This window comes from Arachis hypogaea, chromosome 4 (assembly GCF_003086295.3).
Source record: "Arachis hypogaea cultivar Tifrunner chromosome 4, arahy.Tifrunner.gnm2.J5K5, whole genome shotgun sequence".
NCBI classification, from domain to species: domain Eukaryota; kingdom Viridiplantae; phylum Streptophyta; class Magnoliopsida; order Fabales; family Fabaceae; genus Arachis; species Arachis hypogaea.
The window spans coordinates 43,939,196-43,954,011 of record NC_092039.1 but is presented as its reverse complement, the minus strand read 5'-3'; the positions used below and the strand labels follow the sequence as shown (position 1 = coordinate 43,954,011).

At 40.4% G+C, this 14,816-nt stretch overlaps 1 non-coding gene across 1 annotated transcript; it reads left to right on the top strand.

The window, feature by feature from the left end:
- The first annotated feature begins 14,229 nt into the window (after positions 1 to 14,229).
- Positions 14,230 to 14,337, top strand: LOC112799384 (small nucleolar RNA R71). The gene has a single exon (XR_003200965.1). It is a non-coding gene; the product is annotated as a small nucleolar RNA R71 (small nucleolar RNA).
- The last annotated feature ends 479 nt before the right edge of the window (positions 14,338 to 14,816 follow it).

Genomic DNA, 14,816 nt, shown 5'->3' with positions numbered 1-14,816 from the left:
TTTAACGCTGGGATTTCAGAGGGTGACTTTGAACGCCAGTTTGGGCCATCAAATCTTGGGCAAAGTATGGACTATTATATATTTCTGGAAAGCCTAGGATGTCTACTTTCCAACGCCGTTGAGAGCGCGCCAATTGGGCTTCTGTAGCTCCAGAAAATCCACTTCGAGTGCAGGGAGGTCAGAATCCAACAGCATCTGCAGTCCTTTTCAGTCTCTGAATCAGATTTTTGCTCAGGTCCCTCAATTTCAGCCAGAAAATACCTGAAATCACAGAAAAACACACAAACTCATAGTAAAGTCCAGAAAAGTGAATTTTAACTAAAAACTAATAAAAATATACTAAAAACTAACTAGATCATACTAAAAACATACTAAAAACAATGCCAAAAAGCGTACAACACCAAACTTAAATTGTTGCTTGTCCTCAAGCAACTGAAAATCAAATAAGATAAAAAGAAGAGAATATGCAATGAATTCCAAAAACATCTATGAAGATCAGTATTAATTAGATGAGCGGGGCTTTTAGCTTTTTGCCTCTGAATAGTTTTGGCATCTCACTCTATCCTTTGAAATTCAGAATGGTTGGCTTCTTTAGGAACTCAGAATCCAGATAGTGTTATTGATTCTCCTAGTTAAGTATGATGATTCTTGAACAAAGCTACTTATTGAGTCTTGGCCGTGGTCCAAAGCACTCTGTCTTCCAGTATTACCACCGGATACATACATGCCACAGACACATAATTGGGTGAACCTTTTCAGATTGTGACTCAGCTTTGCTAGAGTCCCCAATTAGAGGTGTCCAGGGTTCTTAAGCACACTCTTTTTGCCTTGGATCACAACTTTATCTCTTTTATTTTTCTTTCTTTTTCTTTCTTTTTCTCTTCTCTTTTTTTTCGAAATTTTCTCTATTTTTCTTTTTTTTATATTCACTGCTTTTTCTTGCTTCAAGAATTATTTTTATGATTTTTCAGATCCTCAGTAACATGTCTCCTTTTTCATCATTCTTTCAAGAGCCAACATTCATGAACCACAAATTCAAAAGACATATGCACTGTTTAAGCATACATTCAGAAGACAAAAGTAATGCCACCACATCAAAATAATTAAACTGTTATAAAATTCAAAATTCATGCAATTCTTCTCTTTTTCAATTAAGAACATTTTTCATTTAAGAAAGGTGATGGATTCATAGGACATTCATAACTTTAAGGCATAGACACTAAGACACTAATGATCACAAGACACAAACATGGACAAACATAAGCATTAATTTTCGAAAAACAGGAAAATAAAGAACAAGGAAATTAAAGAACGGGTCCACCTTAGTGATGGCGGCTCTTTCTTCCTCTTGAAGATCCTATGGAGTGCTTGAGCTCCTCAATATCTCTTCCTTGTCTTTGTTGCTCCTCTCTCATGATTCTTTGATCTTCTCTAATTTCATGGAGGATGATGGAGTGTTCTTGATGCTCCACCCTTAGTTGTCCCATGTTGGAACTCAATTCTCCTAGGGAGGTGTTTAGTTGCTCCCAATAGTTTTGTGGAGGAAAGTGCATCCCTTGAGGTATCTCAGGGATCTCATGATGAGTGGGGTCTCTTGTGTGCTCCATCGTCTTCTTAGTGATGGGCTTGTCCTCATCAGTAGGGGTGTCTCCCTCTATGTCAACTCCAACTGAATAACAGAGGTGACAAATGAGATGAGGGAAGGCTAACCTTGCCAAGGTAGAGGACTTGTCCGCCACCTTATAAAGCTCTTGAGCTATAACCTCATGAACTTCTATTCCTTCTCCAATCATGATGCTATGAATCATGATAGCCCGGTCTATGGTAACTTCAGACCGGTTGCTAGTGGGAATGATTGAGCGTTGGATAAACTCCAACCATCCTCTAGCCACGGGTTTGAGGTCATGCCTTCTCAATTGAACCGGCTTCCCTCTTGAATCTCTCTTCCATTGGGCGCCCTCTTCACATATGACTTTGAGGACGTGGTCCAACCTTTGATCAAAGTTGACCCTTCTAGTGTAAGGATGTTCATCTCCTTGCATCATGGGCAAATTGAATGCCAACCTTACACTTTCCGGACTAAAATCCAAGTATTTCCCCCGAACCATAGTAAGATAATTCTTTGGATCCGGGTTCACACTTTGATCATGGTTCTTGGTGATCCATGCATTGGCATAGAACTCTTGAACCATTAAGATTCCGACTTGTTGAATGGGGTTGGTAAGAACTTCCCAACCTCTTCTTCGGATCTCATGTCGGATCTCCGGATATTCACTCTTTTTGAGTGAAAAAGGGACCTCGGGGATCACCTTCTTCAAGGCCACAACTTCATAGAAGTGGTCTTGATGCACCCTTGAGATGAATCTTTCCATCTCCCATGACTCGGAGGTGGAAGCTTTTGCCTTCCCTTTCCTCTTTCTAGAGGTTTCTCCGGCCTTGGATGCTATAAATGGTTATGGAAAAACAAAAAGCAATGCTTTTACCACACCAAACTTAAAAGGTTTGCTCGTCCTCGAGCAAATTAAGAAAGAAGAGAGTAGAAGAAGAAGAAATGAAGGAAATGGGAATGGCTTTTGTTTTCGGCCAAGAAAGGGAAGAAGTGTGTTTAGGTTGTGTGAAAATGAAGGAGTGAAGATGGGTTTATATAGGAGAGGGGGAAGGGTAAGGTTCAGTCAAGTGAGGGTGGGTTTGGGTGGGAAAGTGGTTTGAATTTGAATGGTGAGGTATGTGGGGTTTTATGAAGGATGGATGTGAGTGGTGAAGAGAAAGAAGGGATTTGATAGGTGAAGGGTTTTGGGGGAAGAGGTGTTGAGGTGATTGGTGAAGAAGAGAGAGGGTGGTGGGGTAGGTGGGGATCCTGTGGGGTCCACAGATCCTGAGGTGTCAAGGAAAAGTCATCCCTGCACCAAATGGCAAGCAAAATTGCATTTTTAGCCAATTTTGGCGTTAAACGCCGGGCTGGTGCCCATTTCTGGCGTTTAACGCCAGCTTCTTGCCCTTTTCTGGCGTTTAACGCCAGTCTGGTGCCCCTTTCTGGCGTTAAACGCCCAGAATGGTGCCAGACTGGGCGTTAAACGCCCAACAGCTAGCCTCACTGGCGTTTAAACGCCAGTGGGTTCTTCCTCCAGGGTGTGCTGTTTTTCTTTCTGTTTTTGCTTTTTTCATTGATTTTGTGACTTCTCATGATCATCAACCTACAAAAGACATAAAATAACAAAGGAAAATAGTCAAAATATAATATTGGGTTGCCTCCCAACAAGCGCTTCTTTAATGTCAGTAGCTTGACAGTGGGCTCTCATGGAGCCTCAGAAATGCTCAGAGCCATGTTGGAACCTCCCAACACCAAACTGAGAGTTTGAATGTGGGGGTTCAACACCAAACTTAGAGTTTGGTTGTGGCCTCCCAACACCAAACTTAGAGTTTGATTGTGGGGGCTCTGTTTGGCTCTGTTTTGAGAGAAGCTCTTCATGCTTCCTCTCCATGGTGATAGAGGGATATCCTTGAGCCTTAAACACCAAGGATTCTTCATTCACTTGAATGATCAACTCTCCTCTATCAACATCAATCACATCCCTTGCTGTGGCTAGGAAGGGTCTGCCAAGGATGATGGATTCATCCATGCACTTCCCAGTCTCTAGGACTATGAAATCAGTAGGGATGTAATGGTCTTCAACTTTAACCAGAACATCCTCTACAAGTCCATAGGCTTGTTTTCTTGAGTTGTCTGCCATCTCTAGTGAGATTTTTGCAGCTTGCACCTCAAAGATCCCTAGCTTCTCCATTACAGAGAGAGGCATGAGGTTTACACTTGACCCTAAGTCACACAAGGCCTTCTTGAAGGTCATGGTGCCTATGGTACAAGGTATTGAAAACTTCCCAGGGTCCTGTCTCTTTTGAGGTAGTTTCTACTTAGACAAGTCATCCAGTTCTTTGGTGAGCAAAGGGGGTTCATCCTCCCAAGTCTCATTTCCAAATAACTTGTCATTCAACTTCATGATTGCTCCAAGGTATTTAGCAACTTGCTCTTCAGTGACATACTCATCCTCTTCAGAGGAAGAATACTCATCAGAGCTCATGAATGGCAGAAGTAAGTCCAATGGAATCTCTATGATCTCATTTTGAGCCTCAGATTCCCATGGTTCCTCATTGGGGAACTCATTGGAAGCCAGTGGACGTCCATTGAGGTCTTCCTCAGTGGCGTTCACTGTTTCTCCTTCCTCCCAAAATTCGGCCATGTTGATGGCCTTGCACTCTCCTTTTGGATTTTCTTCTGTATTGCTTGGGAGAGTACTAGGAGGGAGTTCAGTAATTTTCTTGCTCAGCTGACCCACTTGTGCCTCCAAGTTTCTAATGGAGGACCTTGTTTCAGTCATGAAACTTTGAGTGGTTTTGATTAGATCAGAGACCATGGTTGCTAAGTCAGAGTTATTCTGCTTAGAACTCTCTGTCTGTTGTTGAGAAGATGATGGAAAAGGCTTGCTATTGCTAAACCTGTTTCTTCCACCATTATTATTGTTGAAACCTTGTTGAGGTCTCTGTTGATCCTTCCATGAGAAATTTGGATGATTTCTCCATGAAGGATTATAGGTGTTTCCATAGGGTTCTCCCATGTAATTCACCTCTTCCATTGAAGGGTTCTCAGGATCATAAGCTTCTTCCTCAGATGAAGCTTCCTTAGTACTGCTTGGTGCATTTTGCATTCCAGACAGACGTTGAAAAATCATATTGACTTGTTGAGTCAATATTTTGTTCTGAGCCAATATGGCATTCAGAGTGTCAATCTCAAGAACTCCTTTCTTCTGAATAGTCTCATTGTTCACAGGATTCCTTTCAGAAGTGTACATGAATTGGTTATTTGCAACCATTTCAATCAGCTCTTGAGCTTCTGTAGGCGTCTTCTTCAGATGAAGAGATCCTCCAGCAGAGCTATCCAAAGACATCTTGGACAGTTCAGAGAGACCATCATAGAAAATACCTATGATGCTCCATTCAGAAAGCATGTCAGAGGGACACTTTCTGATTAATTGTTTGTATCTTTCCCAAGCTTCATAGAGGGATTCTCCTTCCTTCTGTCTGAAGGTTTGGACTTCCACTCTAAGCTTACTCAATTTTTGAGGTGGAAAGAACTTTGCCAAGAAGGCATTGACTAGCTTTTCCCAAGAGTCCAGGCTTTCTTTAGGTTGAGAGTCCAACCATGTCCTAGCTCTGTCTCTTACAGCAAAAGGGAATAGCATGAGTCTGTAGACCTCAGGGTCAACCCCATTAGTCTTGACAGTGTCACAGATTTGCAAGAACTCAGCTAAAAACTGATGAGGATCTTCCAATGGAAGTCCATGGAACTTGCAATTCTGTTGCATTAGAGAAACTAATTGAGGCTTAAGCTCAAAGTTGTTTGCTCCAATGGCAGGGATAGAGATGCTTCTCCCATAAAAGTCGGGAGTAGGTGCAGTAAAGTCACCCAGCACCTTCCTTGCATTGTTGGCATTGTTGTTGTTTTCGGCTGCCATTTGTTCTTCTTCTTTGAAGATTTCTGTTAGGTCCTCTACAGAGAGTTGTGCTTTGGCTTCTCTTAGCTTTCTCTTCAAGGTCCTTTCAGGTTCAGGATCAGCCTCAACAAGAATGCTTTTGTCCTTGCTCCTGCTCATAAGAAGGAGAAGGAAACAAGAAAATGTGGAATCCTCTATGTCACAGTATAGAGATTCCTTTAGGTGTCAGAGGAGAAGAAAAGTAGAAGACAGAAATAGAAGATTCGAACTTATCAAAGAAGATGGAGTTCAAATTTTGCATTAAGGAATAGTGTTAGTCCATAAATAGAAGGATGTGAGAAGAATGGAAGTAATTTTCGAAAATCAAGTAAAAGAGTTTGCAAACATTTTTGAAAAACACTAATTGATTTTCGAAAATGAAAGTGGAAAAGAAATCAAGTGATTTTTGAAAAAGATTTTGAAATTAGAAATTAAAAAGATTTGATTGAAAACTATTTTGAAAAAGATGTGGTTAAGAAGATATGATTAGTTTTAAAAAGATGTGATTGAGAAGATATGATTTGAAAAACATTTTTTTAAAAAAGATTTGATTTTGAAAATTAAAAAGTTGGCTAACAAGAAAAGATATGATTCAAACATTAAACCTTTCTCAACAGAAAAGGCAACATACTTGAAATGTTGAATCAAATCATTAATTGATAGCAAGTATCTTTGAAAATAGAAAGAAATCAATTTTGAAAACATATGATTGAAAAGATATGATTTGAAAAAGATTTGATTTTGAAAAACTTTGAAAACTTGAAAAAAAATTGCATTGAAAACAGAATCTTCCCTCTTGTGCCATCCTGGCGTTAAACGCCCAGAATGGTGCACATTCTGGCGTTTAATGCCCAAAACTATACCCTTTTGGGCGTTAAACGCCCAACCAGGTACCCTGGCTGGCGTTTAAATGCCAGTCTGTCCTTCTTCACTGGGCGTTTTGAACGCCCAGCTTTTTCTGTGCAATTCCTCTGCTGTATGTTCTGAATCTTCAATTCTCTGTATTATTGACTTAAGAAGACACAAACTAAAAATATTTTTGGATTTTTAATAATCAAAATGCAACTAAAATCAAATAACAATGCATGCAAGACACCAAACTTAGCAGTTTGTATACTACTGACACTAACAAAATGAGAATGCATATGAGACACACGAAACACTCAAGTCAATAGAATTCAAAGATCAGAGCAAGTAAATCATCAAGAATAACTTTGAAAATAACTTAGGACACATGAATGAATGTATGCAATTGACACCAAACTTAAAATGAGACACTAGACTCAAACAAGAAATTTTTTGATTTTATGATTTTGTAATTTTTTTGGGTGATTTTCGAAAATTAAGTGGAAAAAGATATCAAAATTCTTAATGAGAATTCCAGGAATCAGTGCAATGCTAGTCTAAGACTCCGGTCCAGGAATTAGACATGGCTTCACAGCCAGCCAAGCTTTCAAAGAAAGCTTCGGTCCAAAACACTAGACATGGCCAATGGCCAGCCAAGCCTTAGCAGATCACTGCTCCAAAAGCAAGATTGATAGAAATCAACAAGCTCTTGTGATGATAAGTTGAAACCTCGGTCCAATGAAATTAGACATGGCCTCTCAGCCAGCAAGACTTCAACAAATCATCATGAAACTCTAGAATTCATCTTCAAGAATTCCGAGAAAAATACCTAATCTAAGCAACAAGATGAACCGTCAGTTGTCCAAACTCAACAATCCCCGGCAACGGCGCCAAAAACTTGGTGCACGAAATTGTGATCAATACTTTTTACAAATCAAATAATCCCCGGTAATGAATCCAAAAACTTGGTGTTCAATACCATGGCATAAACACAACTTCGCACAACTAACCAGCAAGTGTATTGGGTCGTCCAAGTAATAAACCTTACGCGAGTAAGGGTCGATCCCACAGAGATTGTTGGTATGAAGCAAGCTATGGTCACCTTGTAAATCTTAGTCAGGCAAACTCAAATGGGTATGGTGATAAACGCATAAAACATAAAGATAAAGATAGAGATACTTATGTAATTCATTGGTAGGAATTTCAGATAAGCGTATAAAGATGCCTTCCCTTCCGTCTCTCTGCTTTCCTACTGTCTTCATCCAATCCTTCTTCTTGCTTTCCATGGCAAGCTTAAGCAAGGGTTTCACCGTTGTCAGTGGCTACCTCCCATCCTCTCAGTGGAAATGTTCAACGCACCCTGTCACGGCACGGCTATCCATCTGTCGGTTCTCGATCAGGCCGGAATAGAATCCAGTGATTCTTTTGCGTCTGTCACTAACGCCCCGCCCTCAGGAGTTTGAAGCACGTCACAGTCATTTAATCATTGAATCCTACTCAGAATACCACAGACAAGGTTAGACCTTCCAGATTCTCTTGAATGCCGCCATCAGTTCTAGCCTATACCACGAAGACTCTGATCTCACGGAATGGCTGGCTCGGTTGTCAGGCGAGCACTCGGTTGTCAGGCGATCAACCATGCATCGTGTATCAGGAATCCAAGAGATATTCACCCAATCGAAGGTAGAACGGAGGTGGTTGTCAGTCACACGTTCATAGGTGAGAATGATGATGAGTGTCATGGATCATCACATTCATCAAGTTGAAGAACAAGTGATATCTTAGAACAAGAACAAGCGGAATTGAATAGAAGAACAATAGTAATTACATTAATACTCGAGGTACAGCAGAGCTCCACACCTTAATCTATGGTGTGTAGAAACTCCACCGTTGAAAATACATAAGAACAAGGTCTAGACATGGCCGAATGGCCAGCCTCCCAATGATCTAAGAACTAGATGTCCAAAGATGAAAAATACAATAGTAAAAGGTCCTACTTATAGAGAACTAGTAGCCTAGGGTGTACAGAGATGAGTAAATGACATAAAAATCCACTTCCGGGCCCACTTGGTGTGTGCTTGGGCTGAGAAATGAAGCATTTTCGTGTAGAGACTCTTCCTGGAGTTAAACGCCAGCTTTTATGCCAGTTTGGGCGTTTAACTCCCATTTTGGTGCCAGTTCCGGCGTTTAACGCTGGGATTTCTGAGGGTGACTTTGAACGCCGGTTTGGGCCATCAAATCTTGAGCAAAGTATGGACTATCATATATTGCTGGAAAGCCCAGGATGTCTACTTTCTAACGCCGTTGAGAGCGCGCCAATTGGGCTTCTGTAGCTCCAGAAAATCCACTTCGAGTGCAGGGAGGTTAGAATCCAACAGCATCTGCAGTCCTTTTCAGTCTCTGAATCAGATTTTTGCTCAGGTCCCTCAATTTCAGCCAGAAAATACCTGAAATCACAGAAAAACACACAAAATCATAGTAAAGTCCAGAAAAGTGAATTTTAACTAAAAACTAATAAAAATATACTAAAAACTAACTAGATCATACTAAAAACATACTAAAAACAATGCCAAAAAGCGTACAAATTATCCGCTCATCAGTGACTATGCATTGAGGTTGCATGCTTATGAAAACTTGCATGGGAGCTCATAGGCAGGACATAAAGTTCAAAGAAGTATTGTGGAGTTTCTCAAACATTTATTGATCCAAGAAGCAGCAATCAAAATAAAAATAAAGAAAACATAAAAACAAAAAGAACATGGCCCAAGGCTCTGAGCATCAATTACTAGGCAGAAAAGAAGAAAGAAACAAGAACTCAAAGAGTTGTTATTCTAGTAAATGCTTGTGGTCGAATTGTGTCAAAGAGAGAGGCTTGAGCAAGTAAATCCTTAGGGGTGCTTTAACACCTAATACCTTAAAACCAACTGGTTTAGGAGTATTGATTGAAAGCTTATCTAAAGAGCCGCTTTGAGACATGACACTTAGAGTCAAGGCCAAAGCACATAAAAATATAAGCTGCTTCAAGGTGATTACCTATAGAGAGATCTCCATGATACCATTTGGATGAAAGTCCTAAGACCTAAGACTTCCAAGATGTGGGGACTAGTAAGCACTGAAATCCTTGCATGAGCATATAATTTAGAGTTCACCCCATTGTCACTTAATCACTTCACTCACATGATAGCACATGTTATTCTTTAAATCCATTCTAATTGAAAGAACCTTTGAGCATAATTCTTTTCTTGCTTGGGGACAAGCAAGTTTTAAGTTTGGTGTTGCGATGACAAGTCATCTTAGCCTAGTTTCACTAGCCCTTTTCTTTGTTTTCACTAGTCTTTATGCACTTTCTTGCATCCTAAGTAAATAATTTGGAATGAAAATGCATAACTTCTCTAAATCAAACAACCACCATTAAATTGATGCTAAATCATGAGGTTTGAGCTAAAATTTAATGATTTTTAATGAATTATAAACCTTATGAGTTTAGAGATACTTTGATTGGTTGTTTTGGTTTCTTGAAGGTGAAGAAAGGAAGAAAAGAAGAAAAACGTGGCTTAAGAAGTGTGGCCAAGAGAGGAGAAGTGTGGTGCAACATAGAAGGAAGAAGCAAACACTGCCCTCCACAAGAGCACATTGCCCTCCAGGAGAGCAGCATAATGAACCAAACGGAGCACAATTTTATGCCAAGAACCAAAGGAAGCAAAAACTCTGCCCTGCCCTCCTCAAGAGCAATATCGAGCTTTCATGAAAAATAATTCAAAGGAAATTGCTTCCTAGTGTTTCCTATGGGTTTCGAACCCAAGAACAAGGAGGAAAGGAGTAGCGCTCAAATACAAGGAAAACAAGCAAAACTTAGCTTGTTTTCAATCTCCAAGAATCGAACACAGCACCATGAGGAAGCAAGGAACTAGGCGTTACTTTGGTGCCAAGAAAACCAAGGAAAAATGAGCAGCGTATGCCTCCACCAAGTTTCGAACTTGGGACTTCAACCATTGGCAACATTGCCCTGCCCTCCACAAGGGCAGGGCAGCATTTCTTGGTGCATGGCCGGCGCACAACATGGACGCACGGGCTTGAGCACTCGGCCAGCAGCACACACGCACGGGCAGCAAGGCGCGCACCATGGCAACACTGCTCTGCCCTCCACAAGGGCAGGGCAGCATCCTGACGCAGCACGAGCACGCAATGGGGCTTCATCACACAATTTCCTGTTCTGCCCTCCACAAGGGCAGGGCAGCCTCCTGGAAGCTAATTTCTCATGGGCTGAAAATTGGATTAAAAATCCAATTTAGTTCATTTCTTCACCAAATCAAAAGCCCATCCAAATTCCAAAATCCAAGAATAGAAAATGTATAAATAGGAGATAGTTTGATGTAATTAGGACCCTTCTTTTGATTTTTGAACTTTTACATTTTGAGACTTCATTTTCTTTGAGAGCTTTGAATTGAGATCTGAGAGAATTGGGAAGGAGAATTGATCTCTCTTCTTTGTTCTTGCTTGAGCATTTTTACTTCTCTTGTTTGAGTCTTGGGTGTGAAGAATTGAGGAATTTCTATCTCAATCTCCATTCAAGATCTCTTTAATTTCCCTTCTGCATAATTGAGTTCAATTACATTTCCTTTACTGCTTCAATCTTCAATTTCTCTTTCATTGCTTTGTGAACTTGGATCTGGGAAGGCAATTGAGATCTAGACTTTGCTATCTAGTCTCTGGAGTCCTGAGATCCAATTTTCATTTTGGTTCTTCTGCTGAATCACTGCTGCAACTTAATTTCCATTTCTGTTTGAGATCTGGCAGAATTCAAATCATCTCTTGCTTTGATAATTCCTGCAATTTAATTTCCCTTGCTTAAATTCTGAATTCCCAGTCCTCAACTCCCTTTTCCATTCAAGCAATTTATATTTCTTGCACTTTAAGTTACTGCAATTTACATTTCTTGCATTTTAAGTTTCAGTCATTTAATTTCTTATTTTTTTTAAGATTCAGCTCTTTTACTTTCAGTTCTTTTTAATTTCTGCAATTCATCCCTCTCCCTTTACATTTCCTGCTATTTACTTACTGTTGGATACAAAATTACTCGACCAATACTTGATTTGCTTGACTAAATCAATCACTGAACTAAAATTGCTCAATCCTTCAATCCCTGTGGGATCGACCTCACTCCCGTGAGTTTTATTACTTGATGCGACCCGGTACACTTGCCGGTGAGTTTTGTGTTGGATCGTTTTCCACACATCAGAAGCTTTTGTCTTTTCTTTCCTCTTTCTAGAGGTTTCTCCGGCCTTAGGTGCCATAAATGGTTATGGAAAAATAAAAAGTAATACTTTTACCACACCAAACTTAAAATGTTTGCTCGTCCCCGAGCAAAAGAAGAAAGAAAGATATAGAAGAAGAAGAAAATGAAGGAGATGGAGGGTGTATAGGGTTCGGCCTAGAGGGGAAGAAAGTGTTTGTGATGTGTGAAAATGAATGGGTGAAGGGGGGTATTTACAGGGAGAGTGGCCGAATGGTTTGGATGGGTTTAGAGGGAAATGGTTTTGAATTTTGAAGTTGGGTTGGGTTTTTGGGGAAGAGTTAAGGAGGTGATTGGTGAAGGGTGTTTGGGGAAGAGATATAGAGGTGACTGGTGAAGGGTATTTGGGGAAGAGTGTTGTAGAAAGGTGTGAAGAGAAGAGAGTGAGTTGAGGTTAGTGGGGATCCTGTGGGGTCCACAGATCCTGAGGGGTCAAGGAATTCTTCATCCTTGCTCCAATTGGGCATTCACAATGCCTTAGAGTGTAATTCTGGCATTTAAACGCCAGTCTGCTGCCCTGTTCTGTTGTTTAAATGCCAGCTTTCTTTCCTGTTCTGGCGTCTAAATGCCAGTTTGTTGCCTTGTTTTGGCGTTTAAACGCCAGTCTGGTGCCTTATTCTGGCGTTTAAATGCCCAGAAAGGTGCCAGATTGGGCGTTTACACGCCCATTTTGCTACCCTTACTGGCGTTTAAACGCTAATAAGTCCTTCCTCTAGAGTGTGCTGTTTTCAATGCTGTTTTTTATTTTATTCTTTTTTTTTGTAATTGTCTTTGTGACTTCACATGATCATCAACCTAAAAGAAAACAAAATAACATAGATAAAATTAAAATAAAATAAAATTGGGTTGCCTCCTAATAAGCGCTTCTTTAATGTCAATAGCTTGACAGTGAGCTCTCATGGAGCCTCACAGATGATCAGAGTATGGTTGAGATCTCTCAACACCAAACTTAGAGTTTAGTTGTGGCCTCCCAACACCAAACTTAGAGTTTGAATGTGGGGGCTCTGTTTGACTCTGTATTGGGAGAAGCTCTTCATGCTTACTCTCCATTGTTACAGATGGAGAACCCTGAGTCTTTACTACAAGGCGTTCTTCATTCACATGAAGGATCAACTCTCCTCTGTCAACATTAATTACAGCTCTTGCTGTGGCTAGGAAGGGTCTTCTAAGGATGATTGATTCATCCTCATCCCTCCTAGTGTTAAAGATTATGAAATCAGCAGGGAAGTAAAGGCCTTCAACCTTCACTAGCACGTCCTCTACTAGTCTATAAGCCTTTTTCATAGATTTATCTGCCATCTCCAATGAGAATTTGGCAGGCTGTACCTCATAGATTCCCAGTTTCTCCATTACAGAGAGGGGCATCATGTTTATCCCTGACCCCAGGTTACACAGAGCTTTTTCAAAGGTCATGGTGCCTATGGTACAAGGTATTAAGAATTTTCCAGGATCCTGTTTCTTTTGACTTAAATTTTGCTGAACCAATGTATTCAGTTCATTAGTGAGAAAATGAGGTTCTTCCTCCCAAGTCTTATTATCAAATAGCTTGGCATTCAGCTTCATGATTGTTCCTAAATATTGGGCAACTTGCCCTTCAACAATGTCTTCATTCTCTTCAGAAGATGAATAGTCATCAGAGCTCATGAATGGTAAAAGGAGGTCCAAGGGAATCTCTACGGTCTCTATATGAGCCTCAGATTAATTTGGTTCCTCATTAGGGAATTCCGTACTGACCATTGGACGTTCCCAGAGGTTTTCCTCATTGGGATTCACGTCCTCCTTCTCCTCTAAGGTTTTGGCCATGTTGATTATAACAATGGCCTTGCACTCTCATTTGGGATTCTCTTCTGTATTGCTTGGGAGAGTGCTAGGAGGAGTTTCAGTAACCTTTTTACTCAGCTGGCCAACTTGTGCCTCCAAATTTCTAATGGAGGATCTTGTTTCAGTCATGAAACTAAGAGTGGCCTTAGATAGATCAGAGACTATGTTTGCTAAGCTAGAAGGGTTCTGCTCAGAATGCTCTGTCTGTTGCTGAGATGATAATGGGAAAGGTTTGCTATTGCTAAACTGTTTCTTCCACCATTGTTATTATTGAAGCCTTGCTTCTGTTGATCCTTCCATGAAAAATTTGGATAATTTTTCCATGAAGGATTATAGGTGTTGCCAAAGGCTTCACCCATGTAATTCACCTCTGCCATTGCAGGGTTCTCAGGATCATAAGCTTCTTCTTCAGAAGATGCTTCTTTAGTACTGTTGGATACATTTTGTAATCCATTTAGACACTGAGAGATCATATTGACTTGTTGGGTCAATATTTTTTTTTTGAGCCAATATGGCATTTAGAGCATCAATTTCAAGAACTCCTCTCTTTTGAGGCATCCCATTACTCACAGGATTCCTCTCAGAGGTATACATGAATTGGTTATTTGCAACCATTTTAATAAGTTCCTGAGCTTCTGCAAGCATTTTCTTTAGGTGAATGGATCCACCTGCAGAGTGGTCCAGTGACATCTTGAAAATTTCAGACAGACCATCATAGAATATATCTAATGTGGTCCATTCTGAAAGCATGTCAGAAGGACACTTTTTGGTGAGCTGCTTGTATCTTTCCCAAGCTTCATAGAGGGATTCACCATCTTTTTGTCTGAAGGTCTGAACATCCACTCTAAGCTTGCTCAGCTTTTGAGGAGGAAAGAACTTGGCTAAGAAAGCCGTGACTAGCTTATCCCAAGAGTCCAGGCTATCTCTAGGTTGTGAGTCCAACCATGTTCTAGCTCTGTCTCTTACAGCAAAAGGAAAAAGCATAAGCTTGTAGACTTCAGGATCAACCCCATTGGTCTTAACAGTATCACAGATCTGCAAGAACTCAGTTAAGAACTGATAAGGGTCTTCTGATGGAAGTCCATGAAACTTGTAGTTCTGTTGCAGTAGAGAAACTAATTGAGGCTTTACCTCAAAATTGTTTGCTCCTATGGTAGGGATTGAGATGCTTCTTCCATAGAAGTTGGAAGTTGGTGTAGTAAAATCACCAAGCATCTTCCTTGCATTGTTGTTTGGTTCGGCCATAATTGTTTTTTTTTTGCTGCTTCCTTTTCAAAAATTTTAGTGAGGTGCTCTTCAAAGTTTTGTGCTTTAGCTGCTTTTAGCTTCCT